At 38.0% G+C, this 23,265-nt stretch overlaps 1 protein-coding gene and 1 long non-coding RNA gene across 2 annotated transcripts in view; both read left to right on the top strand.

Moving 5' to 3' along the window:
* Positions 1 to 23,265, top strand: part of Cntnap5 (contactin associated protein-like 5) — an 809,758-nt gene that overhangs the window by 767,646 nt on the left and 18,847 nt on the right. The window lies entirely within an intron of this gene.
* LOC102011960 lies at positions 16,274 to 22,878 on the top strand. The gene is made up of 4 exons (XR_263016.2): positions 16,274 to 16,852; positions 17,162 to 17,198; positions 18,681 to 18,764; positions 22,815 to 22,878. It is a non-coding gene; the product is annotated as an uncharacterized LOC102011960 (long non-coding RNA).

The raw sequence follows: 23,265 nt of genomic DNA, 5'->3' as shown, positions 1-23,265 counted from the left end.
GTTCCTGGGTTTTGGTTTTTCATTTCTATAATTATTATTTCTATAGTTACTTACAGTTATCAGTTTCAGAGCTAGGATCTTGTGGTTAATACTGAAAAGTTTCTCACCTTTTCTTTCTTGAGGCATGATGTTGCCTATTTCCAAGTGGAAAGAATAAAAAAGCAAATCATTCCACCACAGAAATTTCTAGCTAGAGTTCATTCCTTATAATGAATTACTTTCAGAATCTAATGTGCTGAAAGATTTGGAAATCTTTCCTTTATCTTTTCCATCTATTTTCTTAATTTTCAAAAGGCTCCAATAGAGCGCACAAGCTTGCATAGGGCAAGTGTTTCTGAAAAGATAAATATTACATAAATATTTGGCTTTTTATTTTTAGATATTTGTTATTAGGAAAATTACTTCCTAGCACTATTTGCAGATGCATACATCTTGGGAACATACTCTATGCAAGACAAGGTAATAAGCGAAAATATGTCGGTTCTAAAGAGGAGTGGCCTGTAGGCCTTTATTACCAAGGTGATAAAACACATGTCCTTGAAAGTAAGACACATATGTAACAATTATAATATAAACAGTTTAAATGAGTACTGTGTGGATCGAGTGTGCTTAAGGCCTATTAGAAGGAGAGAGTAGTCTTCTTGGTTTGTTTCCTGCTGTTACAGCTGAATATCACAGGGTGGTAATATACAAGCAACAGAGGTCCAGAGCATGGTATTTGCTTCTTTGCAGGGACCCTGTGTAATTATAGTCAAAAGGGCGAGTGTACATGTAGGCAACAGAAAAGGGAAAATTGAGTCAAATTCATCCTTTGAGAGAAGATAATCTACTCCATGGTAACTAGCCAACTTTTGTAATAACATCATTAATTCATTCATGAAGGCTTCTATGGTTTGAATGGGCTCTGGAGCCCAATCATCCATATATTGGCAATTGGGTTTCAGTGTGGTGATGCTGGAAATTGAAACCCACACAAGGAAATCCCCTGAGAGATCCATAGGTCTGCAGGGGCATTGGCCCCTGGAGGAATTTCCCTGTAGTCTCTGGAGCATTCTGCAGAAAGAGTTGTTTTAAAATCATGAGCCTGGGCCTACCCCGTCTCCCTCTGGTTTCTTCTTTGAGATGTAATTTCTGCCTCACACTTGTGCTTCTGCCATTGCTACACACCAAGATGGGTGGCAGTGAAAGGACTCTCACCAGAGTGAAGACTATGCCAGCCCATGACTTGGAACCTCCAAAACTATGAGCTAAGTGAACTTCTTTACATTATAAAGGCATTTAATGTCTGCTGTAGATATTTACTTGTAGTGACAAAAGCTAACTGAAAGCCAGATCCCTCATTGCTTAGCTACCTCTGAGCCCTCTCACCTCTTAATTAACAGTGGCAATTAAATTTGAACATGAGATTTGAGGGACTCATTTAAATCATAGCATAGCAATGCTATGCTATGATTTCCAGCTGAAATGACCTGGAGTTATGCAGTTCAAGAGGGCATACCCCAGCACCTGCCTTGAAGCACAGATTTTGTCTCAGTAGATGGAAAAAAGAAAGTATGGCAAAGATAGTTTGCTAAGAACAGTGAATAGGCTACCCCAGAGGGTCTTGAACATTCAGGAGAATGCAGAGAGGAAGGAAGAACAGGAAATTTCAGAGAGAAGGACATTGTAGGAGAGCCCAGACTTTACTGAGTGGGTGGTAGTGTCACAGTGGGTAGCCCAAAATCACTCACAGGGGCCAAGTAACTGAACAATCAGGGTTTTCCTTAGTGAACTTAGTTTACTTAGTGCACAAAATTGTGTGCAACAATACCCCAACTTTGCCAGTCAGTAGTATTGACCATGAAGATAGGCAAATAGCAATTGATATAGTAGTGTGTCTGTTTCTAAAAATAGGTGGTAATTTCCAGAAAGGCAGAGTACAGCCTTTAGCTAATCACATAGTCATAGTCATGGGGTCGTTACAACATTTGTCAGAAATGGCATTTATCAGAAATACTAACTGCTTACAGATGGAAATTGCTTAACATATGACTTGGGGAACAAGAGTGAGTTCATTTAAAGTTTTAAAAATGTAATTGAGAGAGCTAGTTTTCACCTCCTCTGTAAATAGAATGGCTAGATGGAGGCAAGAGACTTAGTGTGAAATGTTTATCCTTCAGGTGTGTATCCTTTAGATGGATGTATATCCTTTAGAGGGATGTGTACCCTTCAGGTGTAATGTGTATCCTTCAGGTGAGGCTCACTAGAGTCTTCACTGGGGCATAGGAGTGGGTCAGGGACTACATCCAGGTGAAGACTGTGGAATAGGAACTGTTGGATTGGGTTATTTGCTGGAGTGGGGTTATGTGGCAGAATAAGGACAGGAATGGAGGAAACAACAGGAAGGAAAAGGTCATTCCAGAGGCAAATCAAACAGTTGTGGTCTGACCAGCACCATGTTTACTAATGGAGGGAACATGCTGGGGTGGATTATAGAGCCAACTTCCTTCTATATACTAGCTCTCTAAGCATGTCCAGCTGTTTTAGGGTTTCAGAGATCTTGATCGTCCAGGACAGGGGAAAGAAGGGCCCATCAGATGGCAATGGAGAGAGTCCTGTTCAGACCTTCACAGTGGTGACTTTCACAGTCATTTATAGCTGCAGCAGACCTATCTCCCCTACCTCAAATTTGCTCACAATTCCTTGACTTATGTTTCTTATCTGTATGTAGCTGCTTCCCTAGGGAAGATTGTGGTGAGACAAAAGGCCAAGGCTTTTGTTATCTGTATTTTTATGAGTCCCACTTGAAAGCTCATGCCGCTGTGGTCTGCTTTTGTTCCATGCATGGTTTACAGTACAGTTCTTTTGATTAGTGTATTGCTGACAGGATGCTTGTTTTCAATGCAGAAGGGAATTGCCTGTGCTCTTAATAATGATTTTAGAATCCACGTGAGGGTGATCAGATATTCTGATCTTCCCAAGATAGGGGTGTTTTAGAGACCTAGTATTACGGCTGCTAAAACTGAAAAACAGTTGTGGGCAACTGGGAAGTTTGGTCACCCTAAAATATGTTCAGTTTAGAGGTCAGGAGTAGTTTAATATAATGGAAATCAGAGCCTGGTGAGCAGTTATTTCTCATGCTTTTTACAGTGGCAGCTGAATCCAAATGCCACTGTTCAGGAAGGTGGACTATGAATTGACTCAGATGAGGAGGGGCAGGGGTGAGAATGACCACCACTTAGTCCCTGATGGCATGCAGCACTCAACATCCAGGAGGGCTGAGATGACATTATAAGCCCTTAAAGTTTTCCTACTCTTAAAGGTCCAGCAGTCTGTCTGAGTAGGAACCAAAATTGTGTGCAACTAGTTCAGTACAAGACAGGTGATCTTTAAAGTATAAAAGCATATTTTATGCATAGAATGAAAAAGGAAACCTAAGGTGGAATAATCTGTAACCAGGATGTTGTCCCCTCACCGATCCCAGCCAGAAGTCTAGAAATTTCTTTACTTCTAGCTTGTGCAGAGCAGTGTTGTCTTTCCCTTAGAGAGCTGTCATATGGATACCAAGGTCTGAGGGTATTAGGTGGTTCCTTATTTCCTTAATGAAATCCCTGAGATAGATTAAGGGTTAAGAAAAGCAGATTTATTTAGCTCACAGCTTTGGAGACTGGAAATTCAGACAACATAGTTCTGGCTCTGTTACCTGTGACCAGGGCTCCATGGCATTTGGCAGAGTGCATGCAGGAAGGATTGAATTTTTGAAACAGAAAGCCAGAGTGAGATAAACTAGGTGGGGCCAGACTCGGGCTTTTATAATCACTCTCACCACACCAACCTACTTTAGAATTACCAAAAGTCTCATGAGATCTTCTTAGTCCTTCTGAAAGCAGTGTGCTCAAAAACTTAATGACGTACCACTGAGTTGCACCTACAAAGGTCACATCTCTCAACATCAGCTCCCTAGGATTAATGCTTTCAGCACATAAACATTTGGGGAAATACCAGCATCCAAATCATAAGGGCATGTGTGTACATATTTGTACATGCCAGTCCATGTGTGAGCATACATGTGTATGTGTGTGGACTTCCACATTTTTATGCATATGGGTATCTGCTTTTATATACTTGTATGTGTATGTGTGTACATGTGCACACATGCTTGTGCACATGTGTTATTGTTTGTATCTAGATGTTCCCCCAAAGCCTCATGTGCTCATAGGTGAGGCTTTTCAGAGTTGGCTTAATCTGGGCTGTGTGATAGAGGGTTAAGGGTGGGTGATTACCAAATTAATCCACTGATTAGTTTAGCATAGTTCTGGCTGTGGATAATAGGAAATCCATCCTGAGTGTGGGTGGCACCACCCAAAAGGCAGGTAGCCTGGAAGGGCTGAAGGGGAGAGGCAGGTTTGCCACTGCTACTTGCAGCTGTACCTGCTGCTACTTCTGCTGCTGTTGTTTGTTGCCTTCTGCCTGCCCTGCCACACAATGATTCTTTCTCCTCTATCATACCCTCTTCCTCACCACCTTACTTTAGAACCAGCTAATTATGGACTGAAACCTCTGCAAACTGTAAGCTAAAAAATTATTTCTTCCTTTAACTTGTGAGTGTTGGGTATTTTGTCCCAGTAATGAGAAATGTAACTAAGACAGATTTTGGTACCAAGAGTGGGGTAATTTCTGTGACAGTACCTGGCCACGTGGTTCAGAAGCCTTTGGAAATAGCTTAGGGAAAGAGTTTGAGAAGGTTTGGAGATATCTGCTGAAGCAGCACCCTGGGAACACTATAACTTGAACTTGATGGGAGATTCTGAGTAGAGCTCAGAAAACCGCAATGCTGATGGCTGCCAGTGAAGACCAGGTTCAGGAGGTTACAGTTAGAAATAAGATGCGTGTTGGGTATTTTGTCTTAGCTATGAGAAAAGTAAGACAACACCTATGCTCTATGTGCACATGTTAGTATCTGTTTGTACATACTTGTGTATGCTTGTGACCACATGTGTATGTATATATGCATTTTTCTATGTGTGTGCCTGTGTTTTGGTCATCTCTGAGAACAAAAAAATGTCACTTTTTCTCACTGAAGTCATTGAATCCCTCATTCCTGTTAGAGGGTTTCCTCATGTTTTTGAGGACCTAGAGCTGTTTCCTCACATTTTAGAGTGGGGTCACCAAAGTGCACAGACTGGGAGTTACCCTGAGAAAGAGGTTTGAGTCACTAATTAGACAAAGTCTTTATTCTTAGCCGTATTTTTCTGTACAGGGAGATTTTCTAGGAGAATATTTCTCCTCTCTTGTTTGGACAGAGAGGGGTTTGGAAGCCATGCTGGGGAAGAGTTTCATTGGTGATCTTACTGTCTGTTGCATAATTGTCAATTCCTTTGCCATTTCACATTTGCCCTCAATGAGTACCTTGGACATGTGGATGTTTCTGTCACTTACCTGTTGTGATTCTCTAATCCAACAGCACCGGCTGACTCAATAGGTATTTATAGCTGTTTAGAACTATTTTATTTTATTATTTCTATTTTATTTTTCTTTAAAATTTCTGTTTGTGTGAGGGAAATGCATAGAGTTGGTTGAGATAAAATAGAGGCTTTTAGATGCCAAGTATCTTCAATTTAGGATCTACCTATATCAGTCAGGATTCAAACTATGAAGCATGTTTGTAGTGATGATGTGTTAAGATTTATCATACAGAATTACATGTTGCATTTATGCAGTCTGGTCTGTGGTCTAAGATCCACAGGCCAGGTCAATAGAAAGTACAGACTGGAGTCCCTAGTTACTAGTAAAAACTATGATCACAAAAAGGACTGCCTCTTCTGCAGAATGCTTAAGGAAATGCTCTTCCTAAATACACTGCATTGCTGAGCTAGGCTCACCCAGCCTGTCTATGAGGATTCTATTACCTGAAGCTAGAATATGAACTTCATTCATGAGCTACCTTCATGGCATTAAACATGAACCTGTGATTAATGATTGAATAAGTGCAGAGTGTAATCTAGCCAAGTTGACAGGTGACATACCTACAGACCAAGGTACCACAATCTAATTTTTTGTTTTTGTTGTTGAATTGAAATCTCCATAACATAAAAGTAACCATTTTAAAGTGAACCTCTTTGATTAGATCATTACATATTTTGTAAATGTATCAAATTACCAGTGTATCTCATAATATATACAATGGAAATTATAAATTATGAATGCATTTATTTAATTAATTTAGACATCGTATTGCAGTGATGCTTGCACATCCATGTTTACAGAAGCACAACTCATAATAGCTAAATCTTAAGAGTGGCCTATATATTCACTAACAGATGAATGAATAAAGAAAATGTAGTATTTATAATGAAGTATTACTCTGATATAAATAAGGATAAATTTGAGTCATTCATAGGAATATGGATACACATTGAAATAAAAATATTAAGTGAAATAAATCAGCCACACATTCTTAAATATCACATGGCTTCTCATATATGAGAAACCCAAAGTATAAATAAATTAAAGAATAAAATAAAAGATAAATAAAAGGAAACAAGGAGATAGATATTTGCAAATCAGAAGACAAAGAGATGGAAAGAGGAGAAAGAAGGGGAACAGAAGAAGAAGTAAAAAGAACTAAAATGTGTTATGTACACATACCGACTCCTCACATGCAATGTACCCATTATGTATTACATGTATGCAAAAAATATGCAAATCAGTGATGATACATTTATATTGCTGTGCAGTTATTGTGTCTATCTAGCTCTAAAATACCTTATCACTCAGAAAGGAGACTATACCCTTAGGCAATCACTCCCCACCCTTCTCTCCTAGTCCTTGGTAGCCATTAACCTTCTCTATTTACTGATTTACCTATTCATGACATTTCATGTAAGTGGAATCACATGGTTGGGGACATTTTGTGTCTTCACAACATTTTACTATATAACAGTACATTATTCTAATCTGGAGATAGATACTGTTATATTGAATGTATATTTAAAAGTTGATTTATTCTTTTATGGACATAGGAGTTGTTTTCCAGTTTTGGTTCTTGTAAATAGTGCTGCAGTGAACATGTGTATGCAAATGTTTGCTTGAATACCTGTTTTAAATTCTCTTGGTTATATGCATAGGAAATGAATTGGTGCCTTTGCAAAGCCATTAATACCCAAGGATTAACTGCATGGAATCAGTCCAGCAATCTCTTCCTATCCCCTTCTTATCAATACTAAGAAGTCCTCAAATTTGTTTTCTGAGTGTATTAATTTTTTTGAATACCTACCTTTGTGTCTAAGTAGACTAACGTACTGCCCCACAAGACCCTATAAAACCCCAAATATCAACTAGGATAAAAAGAGTTTCAAAGTTTCTTGCCAACATGTGACTTGTGAATATTTTGTCATTCCCAGACTGTGGGTAGGTGGCAGGCTTGCCAGCAGGGATGCCTCTCTGCCCACATAGCTGTGCGAAGCATAGCAGCTGCTGAAAATGTCTTGGCTGGAAATCCATCCACTTTGAAATGTCAGGGGCTGCCAGGTGATCTCTGAAGTTTATTCAAGTTTTGAGCACTTTGTGATATGGGGATATATGGAAATTTTATGAACTTTGACAGAAAATCCTAATTCCAAACCAGACCCCCAAAGTCATATTTAATACTGGTTTTTTTGTTGTTGTTGTTATTTTGTTTGTTTGTTTTTCTTCGGGTACCGGGAACCGAACTCACGACCTTGCGCTTGCCAGGCAGGCACTGTGCTGCTGAGTTAAATCCCCAGCCCTTTAATACTGTTTTTTAAAAGAGAAATTTAAAGTCAATTTCTGCTGACCCAAACTAATGGAATTTCTTTCTGGGCAGAAAGAAAACCTTTTCAATTTCTAATGGCAAGGAAATTGAGCTTGGTGATATTTCTAGTTACAATATTGACATGCATGTAATAATCACACAAAAAGAAGTGTGGGTATTTTATGGGAGATCACATTTCAGCCCTTGGAATTCCACGCTCCTGCTGGCTGCCTCACTGGTAGCAGATTCCTTACTGGCTTACCATCCACGCTTTCACCACACACCTTGGATTTCCCGTGGGAATGCTCTTTTCTTTGACTCTGCCTATTGTAAACACATGCCCAGCTACTTGGTTGCCAGAAAAGTCTTACTAGCTTTTGAAAAATATCATTACTTCCATATGTGAGCAACCTAGTCATTCTGTGCATTTTTATCTTTTTATCAACATAGTAGAAAATGTATGGAATTTGGAGTCACACTCTACTAACAGCATTAGAGTCAATTCTGCAGTGTGATCACTTCATGAATCCTTAAGCCTTTCAGATCAAAATTCTTAATTCGTAGTAACTTTTTTAAATGACACGTGCTTCTTTGCTTAACTTTTACAATTGGCAGGTTGAAGGAATTTAGAATTCAACATATTGTCTTTACCAAGACCTTCAAAATAGGAAAAAAAGAAAGACATTCAAATTGCAGAAGTAATAAAAGGACTCAAGACTGCAACTCAGGACTTGTCATTTGCCTTTGTTTTCTTTAGTGAAATTGATGCTGGAAGAAATCTCAGGAATTCTCATTGTTTCAGGAGTGCCCAGGGATATCTTCTGTATACCCCCCAATTTTCCTTATACTTTTTATCCCCCTTGCATCCTTATAATTGGCTTAAGGTCATTTATCTTGTAAGAAAAGAATTGCCTTGTGTGAGATTGGGGGAAGAAAATTTGAATCAAGAGGGGCTAGAGTCTTTGTGAGTTTGAGCGGACAATGGCTGTCCTGACATTTGATCAAAAATTAATCTGGGTAGGTCTGTCAGTGTTTCTGGATGAAAATTCATATTTGAGTTCAAGAGTAAGTCAAGCACCTTACACACACACACACACACACACACACACACACACACACACACCCTCCTGTTGTTACAGGCAGTCAGTTGAGGATGTGAATAAAAAAAAGAGGCCTGAACAGAATCCAGGAAGATGGAAATTCTCCTTTCCAATCCTTGCCTGCACATGGGTCTTTCTCTGCCTTTGGATTTTATGTGAAGCATCAGCTTTTCTTGACCTGAGGCTTCCCGATTGCCTACTACAGGTCATGGGAATTTTCAGCCTCGTGATTATGTGACCCAATTCAATATACATATGACTGTCATTCATATACATCATCTACTGGCTCTACTTTCCAGGAGACTCCTGACTAGTACTAGTACACTGAGGTTTTTACTTCTGAAACTTCCTCTGATTACCTGGATGTCACTGAAGAAAATTGGCTCCCTCCTCTGTAAACGAGACCCTAAACTTACATCTTTTCTTGGGTTGTGCTCTGGGAAGTTCCAGAACTTGGAGTTATATCTAAATTGTCATCTATTGTGCTTTGCATTTCCACCTGCAACATGTAAATCTGTCTATTTTCAACATGTCAGGAACAGCATATTCAAATTTTTGACTGTTGCTCTGTGATCTTCAAGGTCTTCCTTCAGCTAACAGACAAATATCTTTAGTAGTCAAAACCCAGGTAAAAACTGTTTCTGTTTAGGTCTTCCAAGCACAATGAGACATAATTTCTATCATAATTTTTCATCCCTCTTACCTCTCCAACTATTATCACTCTCTAATTTTATTCTGCTATTGCCGGAAGAATCTGTTTATTCCTTCAGTGTCAGCTGTAAAGCAATCTGAACACTAAGCACTGAAATTTGCCTGGGTTGGAAATTCAGGAAGTACAGTGTGTGATTGCTTCAATGTTGTTATTTTAAACAGGGTCTCATCATATCTATGACTGTGTGATATGAAGTAATAGTGGTAGAATGTATACACTGTATGTTTTTGCATATGACGGTAGTGGCTTCTTAATATTTACATGGTAAATGGAGGTAATTACAAAGGAAGCTTGGAAAGTGGCAGCACAAAATGTATTTTTGGTGCCCCAGAAAGGAAACATGATGTATTAGCAACTTGCATCCCTCCTCCTCCCTCTTCTTTTACAATGTCTTTACTCCCTGGTTCTACAAAGACCATGGAGTGGGAAATGGAGTCCAGTCAACAGGTTTAGGTCTCAAAAGGTAGAGTTGTTTGTATCATTTTATCTGAAGGGAAGTTGTGGACAATTTTAAACAGAAAGTTGAAGGGATTCTTATATATAAAATTTTCTTTTCTTTTCCTAGAAAGCTTTTCTTCTAAACTGTACTTTTATATTTTCCACTCAGTGTGGAGTATTTTTAGAAGGCATTCACTAGCACGTTTCTTTAAAATGGAGCTGCTGTTTTCTGGTTAAGGTAATATAAATATGTTTCCCATCTTTCATTACTAATGCCAATAACTACTGTGATAAAAATGGCATCAAGTGCATTTACTTTGTACTATCATTATTTTATATAAGGTTTTCCCTTTGATATGTCTCTTTATTATAATATTTGAATGATATGAACCAACATAGTGTTACTATTTCCTTTCTTATCTCTGCTGTTTCTCAGTTGCCAAGTGTAAACTTTAAACATAGGCAAATCTTTATTATTGCTTTGCAGTTGGATTACTGAACTTTTCCAGTGATCATTTATTGCACTGTAGCATTTTCTCAACTCTATTCTCTACTCAAGTCTGTGACTACCAGGTAGGACTTTGCGAGTATTGAAAATATTGTACATCAAGTTCAGCATAAAACCTCTCTGAATTCATTACATTTTGCCAGATTTGAGAAATAAGGAAATTTCAGTTCAGTAAATTGCCCAGGATTATTCTAACAGATGCTGTTGGAGTTGTGTTCAACTGTTCACTTTTACCACTTCCATGCTGACTTATTTACAATTTCCAGCTCCTGACATTTTTGCTGATAAATTCTTCTCTGGTACGAAGCATGACTTGCTTGTCTATATGGCAGGCCAGATGTGCCAGTGTTTTATAGCTTGCTGGGAATTACCCTGGGGCAGTTACAACGTAATCTGAATTGGTTTCCCTATCAAGAGTTGGACTGAGATTAATGTATGAATGCCCCTGTGCTCCCATAGTTCTCCTGGGAGTTGAAGTTCTCCTTGCTCATGGTGTTGATTGCTTTCACAATGTACCCTTTACATTTTCCCCATCTTTAACTTCTTCACTAGTTTACAGTGCTTTCATCACTTCTCAGATAAACTACTTGTATGCTAATGCGTGCCTGGGAATGCAAACCAGTCACGGAAGCATCAGTTAATTGGCTGAGCTGTTATGGAAAGCAAGATCTTTCTGTCTCCAAAGGTTGAAAATATATATTGTATATCCTTTAATAAAAGATACATAGGGCACAAACATAATTTCACAGAATACATAATGTTAGAGAGACAATAAATTTATAACTTAATAAAGAATTAAAAGTGAAAGGGCTGAATGCAAGTAATGTATCAGCTAATTAAAACAGACATAGCTTGAGGTTGGGTAGGGCATGATACGCCCTAGGCTGGACAGGGAGACTCTCTACAGTAATGTGAGATCTTAGAATATAATGCACAAGGCAAGACTGAGTATCCATACTCAGAACATGTGGGGTAGAATGCTGAATTTCAATTCCTGTGCATTGAGTCTCTCCATAATTTAGGTACATAAGCCAACATCCATTTAGAATAACTCATCATTTTGAAGGTTGGGGATTTGGACGCAGCCAGTTATACTTGTTGTGCAGCTCTTCATGGTGCTGACTAAATGATTTAGTGGAAACTACTGAGGAGCAGGGCCAGTCTGGGGGGTTTAAATGGATTCACTCCTCCTATTTGGTGGCGTGGTACAGACCATCTGGAAGGCTGACTACAGTAGGTTCGTTTCTCCATTTTGTTTTAGATCATCTCCATGTCGCCCCATTGCCAGACAGAAGGTGACAGCTGTTGTGAAGGCTGCTTCTGGAATTGGCAGAACGTAATTTCTAATGGGCTTCTTAGGTGAAATCAGTCATAAGTCAGTTCAGATTCAGCAGGAAGATATAGACGTATCTCAGTGAAAGGCATAGTAAAGACAGCTCTGCCGTGTAATCAACCATATATGGGCACTATATTCATCTTCATTTGTAAATTGAAATGAACCCAAAAGAAAAAAAGAAAGTTTTCTGAGGATACAATGTTACATAAGAGTTGAATGTTGACCCAGGGTGTGATTTTTTTTAATGATAAAAACCTGCATTGGAGGAAGAAATTTCAGTTGCAAAAGACATAGAGATGAAACTTCACTTGTATTGAGCTAGAGATGGTTACAAAGCTGTCTAGAATTCCATATTCGTTGTCCTTATTTTCTTAATTGAATCTAGTGGTGGTTTTGTTTCATAAGTGAACAAGTAAAAATAATGCACTCTTAGCTTCCATTGATTTAAGCATGGCCATATGACATTGTCCGGGATGATGGGCTGAAGCAGAAGTCACTCAAATTTTGCAGGTGAACTGATTTAGCAACTGTGAACCTCTTTACTATTTTTCTTTTTGCTTTCTTCTGACTGAAACATGGTTAGAGTTCCAAAAAGCATCTTGCACAGAAGAAAACTAAGGCTGCTGTTGGGGGAAAGAGGAACAGGAATTTAGAAAAAAAAAAAAATCCTCGCTATCTGACAATATCTGGAGTCAAGACAGAAACCAACTGTAGACTGCCTTACATTTGACGTCCTATTAACTGGCAATGAAATGAACTGATTTTGTCATAGCCACTGTTACGTTTACATACAACATGTAGTAAAGTGTAAATCATATCTCAAAGATAATTTAGGATTTTGTGCTGTCCAGACTCAGATGGAGAAAAAAAGGAAGATAATGCTTTTATTTAAGCCAAGGCTGAAAGCTCTAATAGCAGGACAATGATATAAATTATTGACAGCTGATGACTTTAAGAGCTGGGGGATTTTCTTGTGGATCCTTTGTCCTACAGAGAAGTTAGTGAATAAATTTGTGTTTTCTCCCATCTGGGCCTTTCAGCCTGAGCACCAACTCATTGAATATCAATGAAAAAATATTAAAAAGACCAAACAAGGAAGCATCAGTTCAGGTCTAAAGCAGAAGCGTTAGCAAAGGAGTTCTGCAGGCTGCTGAGGAGAGAGTGCTTTCTTTAAGGGAGTGTGGACCTGAGTTTGTCTGCAGGGGGAGGTTTTGGGCTGGGGCAACCTCCCAGTGGCCAGAGCACATGGTACAGTGGTGACTGTTCTAAAAGCCATGCAGTCAGTCAGCCCTCATTCAGACACTGTCGTCAATGCTTTGTGCAACGCACAATGCATGATGCAGAGGCCAGTCATCATCAATTAATATTTTCCTGAATCAAGTTCATGGTATGATTTGAAGCCTGCTGAATAACTACTAGTTCCAACACACTTCTTATATTGAAATTCCAGAAATATGCTGCTTCTCGTGGTCTGGCTTTCAAAGACGCATTTAAAAATACACATAAGCCATCTTAAAGAAAAGCACAGTAAGCAATCACCAGACATTATGACCTCTTTAGATTGCCAGGAAGTTAACATTTCCTTTCATCAGGGAAAAAAATGAAATTGGCTCTCTGGAATAGGCAAACTTTGCAGAAGAGAGTTAATAAGTGCTGGGGAAAAGTTTTTTATGAGATTCTGAGAAAAACACTTAGAATATAATTTAAAGGCCCAGCCACTGAACACGTTCATTCAATGACCGATACTGAATCTATTTGTCAACTCAAGATCCTCTGTCTGGGGTCGGATAGCATCATTTACTTTGATATGTTCCATGGCTTTTCCAAGCCTTAATGCCTTGCGTCTGGGGCCCTTAATGAACTGGTTCCTATCGTCCAAATTTGGTTTAATGGGATTGTCATATACATCTGCAACTTACCTTGAGGAACAAAAATCCTAATACACAGTCAATATCCTAGGAGTGTCAGGAATGACAAGGTTAAGCCAGTGGAGCATCCACAGCCCAGCACTGGGCTTGCACAGGCTGAGTTTGAACCCCAGCTATGACTAACTGGATAGGAGTTTGTGCATACTGTTTAACTTCTTTTGTTCCAACTTCACAGATTTAAAATGGGCAGAGTGACATAGTGGTACAGTGTCACAAGACACAATTCAGCATTTGGCACATTGCACAATGCATTAATGGTCCACATGCCCGCAAGCCTTCATTAATATGGCAGAACTGTAAAAATGACCATACAAGCTAACACTGGGTAAAGTGATCTTAATAACTCCTAAGAAAATTATGACAGTACAATAACCTTTAAAACTTTCCATCAAAACATTAAAATTCTCTTCTTGTATACAGAAACAAAAATATTAAAACTAATAGTTGCTTAATATATTGCAACATAAAGCATTAGAAACAAAGAGGATTAAAATGTTTTATTTCTTTATATAAAACTTATTAAGAATAGTTTGAATGGTACTGGCCTTTTTGTATAAGTTAAATCTTTTTAAACCTTGATAAACTGTCAGCCTCTTTTGTAAGAAGGTCTCAGCTTCTAATATTTTATCCTTTGTAATTTCAATGCCACAAAGCCTCTTGCAGGCCTCCTTTCATATGAAGTATTTTTTTTATTTTAAAGAGAATAAGAAATTTTTTTAAAACATTAGAAGCAATACAGAATTTCACAACAAAATGATAGGAAATTAACAATCATTGTTATATTGTATATTGTTATCTTAAAAGTAGTTGTTCAGGTTACCAGATATAGGCATTCAAAATTTATCAAACAATTAAGCATTCACTGTTCCTCTCAATTACCCAATAGAAATGAGTAATACTGTTATCTTAGCTATCTTGTGTGCATATATATATTTTTCCTTTCCTTCTTTCTTTCTTTTCTCCTTTCCCTCATCCCAGTTCTTTCCTTTTTAGTAGTTTCTTTCCCTTTCACAATATCTATTGCACCTTTTGAATTTTATTTACTCTTTCAGTTTATTATACTAGGGAGACAATACAGTGTTTATACATATGGGGCTGATTTATTTTGCTTATGAGTATGGTCTGTAGTTGCACCCACTCATCTATAAAAGCGTATGAAGTTTTTTTTGATAGAATCATCATTTTCTCTGGGTAATCATGATGTACTTTGTCATGATCACATCCTTCACTGATGCTGATTTGATGTTACTGTGATTTTCTGTGCCTGCATGAGTGGGATCTTTCAATAGGGTCAGCACTGGGATTTTCCTAGTCAAGTCTTTCCTCTCCAGCATAATTTACATCTGCATTTTACTCTCAGTGTTGTTTTGAAACTCCGTACAAACTGTGTGAACTCAAGCTTGTTGTATCAGAAGTCAAAGAATAAAATCTTAGACAAAAGAGGAAGCTGAGAAAGTGTTTATGGAAATAGTAAGAGGAAAAATAGTTCCTAGTTTGCAGGAGGGAACTCCAAAGGTAGAATTCTGAGGCGCTGTTTTCATTTTGGTCTTACATAGATAAGCAGAGTGTGGAACTTGTTTTAAATAGGTGGCTCTGTGAGCTTAGAATAGCCAATTGGGTTTTATGCTTTGTAATGCAGAGTCAAAAGAAAATCAGTTACTCAGCTGTCCAAGTTCAAAGGAAACTGAGTTCAAAGGAACTTGGTTGCTGTTCATTTCTGTTTCTCCAGTCCAGCCCGGAGTAAGGAGGAGCTGTCAACTAATTTAGCATACGCTACCTAAAAGTTTCTTTCCTAGAGGAAGGGTTCTTACCTGCCCATTCTTATCCTAACTTTTTCTCCTTTTTCCTGTGTGTTTGTCCTATGCTTAACTAGCTGCATGCTTGAGTTAGCTCTTAATGCTATGTATGTGCTGTTATCTTTTTATGTACCTGACTCTGTCTTAGGCCCAGCCCTTGCTGGCTGACTACTTGTAAGTGAACCTAGCTGAACTATTACATTACCCATTTAATCTTTGTTGGCCAATTTTCTTTTGTGATTACACATTTTCAATATGGTGTACGAGTTTGATGTGAAGAGAAGAAACTGTGTATAAGCTGAAAATCAGGTAGGCAATGTCTGGTCATACATAGACTTTGGAAGAAATGATGAGCTTGGGCTTTGATCATGATATTCGCTTATTATTTTCCTATGAATCTGTGTGCCACAGAACTAGCAGCAGAGGCGGTACTTGAGGCACTTGCTCACAGTTATTATACCACAGCAACTGAAACTGCAGCTGTGCTTATGGGGGATGGATGCTATTTAGCTAAATCACGACAATTGGAAAGCATGCAAGGTGGACACTGTTTCAAGTTACCAAGATTATTGAATAGATATAATTAAGTGAGAAAAGGATCACTATCATATAGCTACTAAAATATTAATATATGGGTCCATTTTAAAAATAGAAACAGAACTTCTTAACATTCACAGAATATTCTTAAGTATATGTGTTTTCTGTTGTTTATGGTACCACAAACTTGTTGAATTAAAACTATATAAATTTATTATCTAATAGTTCTGGAGGTCAGAATTATTCACAGAGTCTATGAGACTAAAATTAATGCTTTATAAAGGCCATGTTTCTTCTGGGGGCTGCAGAGGAGAATCTGGTTTCTTTCCATCTAAATTTATAGCAGCCACTTGGTTCCTTTGGCTCATTGCCCTTATATCAAATAACTCTAATCTCTTCCTTCTGGCTTTGACCTTTGTTGTGGTTATATCCAGATGTACCCCAAGGGCCTCCTGTGCTCATAAGCAGGAGTTTTGGAAAATGACTGGATTATTCGGGTTTATAAAGGATGTGCTGTTAGGAAGTGGGGTTTTGTCAGAAGATGTGAGTCACTGGGGCTGTGGCCTGCAAGGGTTTATGTCGTTCCCTGACTCCTCCTTGATGCTGTCTGCTTTCTGCCTGCCATGAGGTGAACAACTCTTCTCTGCTACGCCCTTCTGTCTGCCATCTTGCCTCGGAACAGCTGACTCTGGACTGAAACATGAGCCGAAGCAAACCTTTTCTCATTTGAATTGTGGGTGTCAGGTATTATGCCTCAATGATAAATGAAGTAAGTGACGAAGGCAGCCTCTTTACTCCCTTATCATAAGACCCTTGTAAATACAGTAGCTCACCCAGATCATGCAAATTAATCTTTGCATCTGAAGATCCTCAACTTGGTCATAACAGCGAAGCCCCTTTTGCCATGTTCAGTAATGAGTTCACAGTTTCTGTGACTTGGGACAAAGGTATCTCCGAAACCCATAACTCTATCTGCCATTCCAGGCATTGTATTTGTGTCTTGAAGACCCAACCTCAAGCTGCATACTCTGATCACCTCATTTTTACCTACAGGAAAACTGAAGCTTAGAAATATAGTGACTTCCTCATGGTAAGCAAGTTACAGACATTGTTTTAATTATTTATTTAATATAAAAACCACTAATCATAAATGAGGTTATAGCCTAAAGAAACAGAAACAAATGTGGCCTTCTCTTAGGCCCTCACAGTGCTGTTAATTTCCTAGAAAGATTGGCTTCTACGTGATCACTAAGTGTGATAGTAAGTGTATTCAACATGTCAGCCATGGAAATGTGACTGCCCGTGCAGAGTTCAGGCATGACCAGGTCTCTGCCTGCAGCCCCGCTCTCATTAGCTGTAACCCAGGCCCTCGACTCAGTACATCTGGAAAGGGTTCATCTTTAATGATGCTTTTGTAGCCTTTCTCTACCCCAATAGATCTACACTGTACTAGTTGTCTGAAATTAAGCAATGTAGAATTTCGTAAAGCTAAGTAAGGTATGCTGGATACTTGACTGTGAAGTAATTGTCTATAGATTCAAAATAGAAACATACAAAACAAACCAGAAAAATAAAAATAGAGAAAAAGAAAGTGAAAATAAACTACAAGCGTCTATAATCATTAACCTGTAGCTGGACTCCATTCAGTTTCCAGAAAACAGCTCCACTTTTTCTTACAGAGAGCAGCCAAATTTAGGTCATTAAATCTAGATAGCAGGGCCCTTAAAGAAGCAGTGTATGACTCATCCAAAACCAGCTTTTAAAGTGAAACAAAAACACAAGGCAACAGAGTCTTTATAGAGGTTAGTATATAATTCACCAAAAATAACTGCCTTTTAAACTAAATATATATATATATATACAGTCAAATCTTGTTTGGCTTCCCCAGTATAACTTGGCTGTATGCAGCTGATTATTGGTTGCTTACTCAGTACCTGTCTAAACTTGCATCTATCTTCCTGGTAAAATTCCAGCTTTGTACAATTGTTCTTGCTCCTCTGTGGTGTCCACGTGCCTGCAAAGGTTGTCTCCATCTGTGATCATGGAAGATTTCTCTTTGTTGGTCTGATACGATGATTCTCAAAGTCTGGTTTAGGGACCACTGGTAACCTGGGATATTTCTGGAGAGTGCACTTGGTGAAAACTCCTTTCCTGATAGAAGTTATTTGTCTTCTTTGCTCACATTCTCACATAAAGTGGAGTTTTTCAGAGGCTACCTTCACTTTCTCCTGTAATTGCTAGGGCAACCAATGAACTGTGTGCTGGGAGATCTTATTTTAAAACTTTCTCAGTTTTAATTCTAAAGAGTAAATGTACACACGGATATCTAAAGTCTCTTTATAATTATTAACATTGGAAAGAGATCTTGAGACCAAAACATTTGACAACGTGTAAGTCAAATGTCTATGGCCCTGTTCCCATGCCAGTACTTGGATTAGGTATTAGACAATTAGAAGAAGTCTGAAAGGTGCCTGAGACTAGGGCAGGATTTTCCACCTTTTCATTCCAAGGCAGGATTTTCCACCTTTTAATACAGACACAGGACGAGAACACTTTTTCTTTTTTCTTCTAGGCATTGCTGCTCCTGGATATGATCCTTTATTTGCATGATCCCGTTCCAGCAGCCTGAGAAGAGACATGGCATCTCGGTTTTTTTGTGTGTGTTCAGTGTTCTCTAAGCTGCTGGCATCTTGCTATATGAGAAAATTAATTTCTGTATTGTCTAGATCCTGTCTAGGTCTTGTTACAGCAAGATTTTCCATTACATGTTGTGGAAACCACTCTAACGATAAAATTTACATTATGCTAACGCTGCAAGTAAAACAGCAATAACATCTACTCACTAGAGGTGCCTAGTGTGACTTTTCCTTTTCTTGTTGTTTTTAATTCCACAACTTGTAATTCCACACCAGAGTAGTATATTTCTGTAGATTATTTGAAGCTCTGCTTAAAGATTCTGTGTTGGGTATAATGTACACTAGTTTTGTTCATTCTTTAAAACAGTAAAAAATATAGGAATAAGCATGAGAGTCACTTGGTGCTGACCCACAACACATAAATAATGAGCACACTAGGAGAAGTACTTCTGTTTCTTTTTATCCCAAAAGAATGTATTTCTATTTTCATTTACAGATCCCAGTCTTAAAGAAAGAAAAGTGATTTTCATATGGAAAATATACAGAATTGATCTTTGGAGTATGTTACTTAGAACTTAAGCATTTATATATGTTGTCAAAATTCACCAATTCAACAGTCCCCGTGCTATATCCACAGAAATTCCTTTACAGGTTACCAAAATGCAATTAAAATCTGAAAGGCTTAGCCATTGTTTTTAAGTTGAAATAATAAGTTCTCAAATGGTAGAATTTTTATTTAGTAAATTAACTTTTTCTTTTTTATCTGGCTTCTTGTATTATATCATTTTATATCTATCTATCCTTCTATCTATATGAATTTATTTTTATTTAAAGAATAGTTGTACAAGACCTCTATTACCACACTCTATACACATTCAGCCATCCAAAAATATTTATTTAGAAACTTCTATAAAGTTATGATCTTGTTAAAATGTAGGCAGTTGCTTATAAGCAAATTAGGGACCTTTTTTCATGAAATTTATCATCTACAGGGTGGTGTTCTCTATCAGGGACAAAAGAGCTAAGAGTGGAAACTGTAGGACTTCTCTATTAAAATACCCTTGCTCAATATCACTGACCAGAAGGTACCCAAAAGAAAAAGAAATCTTTGTAGCCAAGCACAGCGGTACACAGTTGTAATCCCAGTCCTCTAGGTTGCTGGGGCAGAAAGATTGTATATTCCAATCCAGCATGGGCACCTTAGCAATTTACTGAGAACTTGTTTCAAAAGAAAGAATAATTCCCTGTACAGCAAAAAGAAACAAACAAGCAAATCTTTGTCAGACTCATTTATTCCTCCCAATGAGCCATGACCCATATTCTCTGAGAGTTAATGTGTATAAATAGCCTTATCTAAAATTGTAAGACCTGAGTAAATGATCTTGCAATTTCCAGCTTTAAAGTTCAACTTTATTATTTGTAATTTTGGGTTTTGTGAAAAAAATTCACAACAAAATGATAAGAGAATAACACACTGTGTACTATTATCTTCAAAGTAGTTACCCAGAGTATAAGACATAAACAAGAAAGATTCTGTCTTGCAATGAAACAGATAACAGAGCATTACTTTCTTTTCAATTAACTAAGAGAAACTAGTAGTATAAATGAAACAAGCATATATATATATTAAGACTTTTGAAATGACACATTAAATAATTTGGGGACTTATTTGAACATCTTTCCACTTCCTATTTATCTAAGATATATATACATATCTATATCTATCTATCTATCTATATATATATATATATATATATACAATCTTTCTTTAAATGCAATCATTCTCCTGTGCTTCTTTAAGTACAATCATTCAGGTGTTCCTGTAAGATCAGCAGAAACCAGGCAACTGAGGAAAGGCATTATTGACATGTTTACATTTACTGCCTAGACTCTTTTCCCAGTTCCTCAAATCCTTAGAAAAACTCTGTCACATAGGTGGTGAGATTTCTTTTACAGAAACTCCTGGATCTCTGCTTGACTGTGTGCTAAGATTCTAAATAATTTCTTGCCTTTTCTTATTCTGATCTCAGTAGCTTCCTTTAGCAGAAAGCAGAACCCTTCCATACACTGCCTCACACTGCAAAGTTTATAGAATGCAGTTAGAAGGAAGTCAGCTGGGCTCAATGTTAAGAATTAGAGGGAGAGGTGAGAAGATGTGCTCCTGGCGTGCTCCTTAGACAGGTGCCCATTGACTTCCAGCCTGACGTCCGAAAGGAATGAACTCACACGGGGACACTGGCATGGGATGCAGAGCTCCTGGGCAGCACAGGAGGAGCCTGGCATAGGCCCTGACTTGCAAAGTGTGGACTCAGTATGAAGACAATAGGCACTCTGACATGAAGCGAGCAAACCAGTGTGGCTACTCAGAATCCCTATAGGCAGTTCATTTAGCTTTAGGTCACAAGACACTGAGAACAATACAGAGAATTATCGCATGTGCCCTCCTGCTATGGTTGTAAGAAATATTAATGGAATTCTAATCAAAATTAAGCCCGCTTCTACAAAGAGTTTTCTGTAAAACATACATTTAGTGTGAATGTAAAAGCAAAGAAACTGTATTTCTAAATTGTCAGAATATAAAAAAATTGAGATAACCTTTAAATACACTGCTAATTAGGTTGCACTACTGCAGATACTAGGAAATATTTACTTTTCTGCTCATTAATTCCCTTGCTAAAGTTAACTGAGCACTTACTCTGTGTCTTGGGTGCTGTACTCTAGTAGATGGCATTAAGACCTGTACAGGACAGGCTTCATGCCAGCAAGAATACGGAGAGGAACTTTACTGTAACACAAAGTCATCATAACCTTAGGAAGCAAAATGCCTTGTGACTATGAAAAATTTCACTCTACTTATCTTACTTATCACTCTAAAAACTTTTTTTCCTTTTATGTAACACAGAGTTATTTGTAGTAGTCTTCTTTGTGTTGTACTTTCTCCCTCTATGTCTGATGCTGGCTTTGCTTAGTGTCTAGAACATTCTAACCACATCCTATTCATCACTGAAGCATTCATTTAAATATATTTGTTTGAAGTAACCATTCTTAAACTGGTTTTTCTCACAATGTGGCCCATGAATGATCAGTCATAATTGTCTAAAACTATGCTTTTAAAATGAATGCTATGTGCACCAGACCAACCAACTGAGATTCTGAAATATGCATTTTAATGCGTTCCTCTAGAAGTGCTTTGGCATTCTCAATGTTGTCACCGAGTCAAGGGTCGGTGTTAATGGAAGATCTGAGGAACGTGTGTGAGTAAAGAAAAAATTTATTTGTGTAAGTAAACAAAAAAATTGTCATGAACTTAAATTTGACTTATAGAATTACTGGACTTCATGTTTCTTGATTTTGCCTAACTACATAGTAGGGCTGATTATCTTACTCTGTTTCATTTCACAGTGATGTGATATTTGCATAGGATACTGCATAAGGAAGCATATCACAAATTTATTCAAACAAATGTATTTAAATGAATGCTTCACGAGTTCCTTCTGCACTCCCACACAGCCAGGATGACATCCTCCTGCTGTGACATTTACTACCTGAAATCCTTGCTGATTTGTTAGAATCACCCTCCACAATGCCTGAGAGCTGACAGCGATGGCGAATGTCTCAGTGCTAGCCATTGTAAGTCCACCATTGGGTCTTCTCTAGGTGTTCAATAAATAAATGTATGTTTTGGCAAAGAAGAAAAGTTACCTGAGTAGCGAAGAGAAAGGAAGGTCTTCTTGGCAGGGAGAATCATGTGTGTCTATTCAGAGACACCCAAGCAGCTCAGATTGTACAGAGTGTAGAGGGACCTAAGTGATTGGCTAGCTTGAGAGGTCATAAGTAGTCTAAGACAGTAACCTTTACTTTTAGCCAATCAATAATCAATACTTCCAGACAGGTAATGAGCATGAGCTCATGTAAAGAAAACAGAAAGGGCCAGGTGCAATACATCTAGGTTTGAGGCTTCAATTTGTCATGAACTTAAATTTGATTTATAGAATTACTGGACCTTATGTTTCTTGATTTTGCCTAACTAGATAGTGGGGATTATTATCTTACTCTGTTTCATTTCACAGTGATGTGATATTTGCACAGGATACTGCATAAGGAAGCATATCACAAAAGTCATACATACATGAAGCAAGTACTCTGTGTGTGTTTGTGTGTGTGTGTACTCACATGCATGTTTAATTCAATCACTTTCAAAGTTTAAAGATTTAGTGAGAGACTTTGGACACTTCTGTTACTTAAAATTTCAAACACTTTGCCCCTTCCCTTAAAGCCACAATGAGCTCTAAAGACAAAACTTTACCCCCACACATTCCTCAGATCTTCCATTAACATTGACACCCCTCATTTACACTTTGTTTTGGTGCAATGTTTTATTCTTATAAGCCTGGGTGGTGTGTTTGCATGGCTTGTTTGTGACAGGATTTAAATGCCATAAATGACTTTTGACATATAACAAATGTCATTTTACAACCTAGAAAAGTGTCCATTTGTTAACAAATTGCTAATCCCATTTTT

Source organism: Chinchilla lanigera, unplaced genomic scaffold (assembly GCF_000276665.1).
Source record: "Chinchilla lanigera isolate Chin_1 unplaced genomic scaffold, ChiLan1.0 scaffold00058, whole genome shotgun sequence".
NCBI lineage: Eukaryota > Metazoa > Chordata > Mammalia > Rodentia > Chinchillidae > Chinchilla > Chinchilla lanigera.
Note: the sequence above shows the minus strand (reverse complement) of the source record. Positions and strands in the feature narration are given on the sequence as shown.